This window comes from Wasmannia auropunctata, unplaced genomic scaffold, assembly GCF_000956235.1.
Source record: "Wasmannia auropunctata unplaced genomic scaffold, wasmannia.A_1.0 LD336116.1, whole genome shotgun sequence".
Classification (NCBI taxonomy): Eukaryota; Metazoa; Arthropoda; class Insecta; order Hymenoptera; family Formicidae; genus Wasmannia; species Wasmannia auropunctata.
Genome location: NW_012026774.1, coordinates 4,184,839 through 4,186,049, shown reverse-complemented (window position 1 = coordinate 4,186,049; position 1,211 = coordinate 4,184,839).

Below are 1,211 nucleotides of genomic sequence, written 5' to 3'. Positions count from 1 at the left end.
GCGATGACGCGGGAGCCGAAGAGACTGAGCTAGTGACTCGCGGACAAACGAAAGCTCCGAGCCTTGATCAAGAAGCGCGCGGGCTTCGATGGCGCTTCCTTGATCGCGGAGAATGCGAACGCAAGCGGTCGCGAGTAAAGTTAAAGAGCGGGGCTCGGCGGAGTCGAGCGCGACGTGAAACGATTTGGCCGCTGGATTCAGCGTAGATGTAGACGGAACGGTGGCCGAAGCGAGTGAGGTGGGATTCTCCTTGTCGGATGTCGCACTTGTGTCAGCAGTCGCGCGATGGATGAGCGAGTGATGGTGGCCGCCACACAAGCGGCATCGCTTACTGGAGTGGCACTCACTAATGCGATGAGGGCCGAGGCAATTAAAGCACAGGCGTTTCGAAATTAGCACGTCGCGGCGTTCCTCAACCGATTTGGCGGAGAATTCCGGGCATGAGGCGATATAATGCGCACCGTTACAAAACGAGCACTTGCTTGCATAGGTAGCCGCGACATTAGCCCGAGCGGGCGGTTTTGATTGAAGCGCCTTCGCTGATCGCGGAGGTTTCGCGGCGATGCACGGAGTGATCACTTCCAGCGCATGAATCCGCCCGTCGAGAAAAGTATCTAGCTCGCGAAACGTGGCGGGTTCAGACTTATTTCCAAAAAGAAGTTCCCAAGCTTCGCGGGAATCGGCATTAAGTCGACGCGCGACTGAATAGACCAGGAATAGATCCCAGGATTCAACCGGAGCACCGAGAGCTTTGAGGCCTCCGAGGGCTTCCTTCACGGTTGATAGCAATTCCTTCAGATCGTTGGCCGATTTGCGCGAAAGTGGAGCTAGCGAAAATAGCTGATCCAAGTAAGCGGAGATAAGAGCGCGCTTATTTTCGTAGCGCGCCACAAGGGCATCCCAGGCGCGAGGGAACTCGTCGGCGGTGATGGGAATATTCGCGATCAGGCGTGCGGCTTCCCCGGTGACGTTGCTTTTCAAGTAATGTAACTTTTCCACCGCGGAGATATCCGAGTTAGCATTAATCATAGATTGGAATAAATCGCGGAAAGAAGGCCATGACTGATAGTCGCCCGAAAACTTTGGCAGTGCGATTTTCGAGAGCGAGCGAGTATGGTTCGAATACGCCCGAGATGTGCCAGTCGAGGACTCGCGGGTTCTCGGCTGATCTTGTTCTCCCGTCAATAGAGCGCGGAGCTGGATTAGATCGG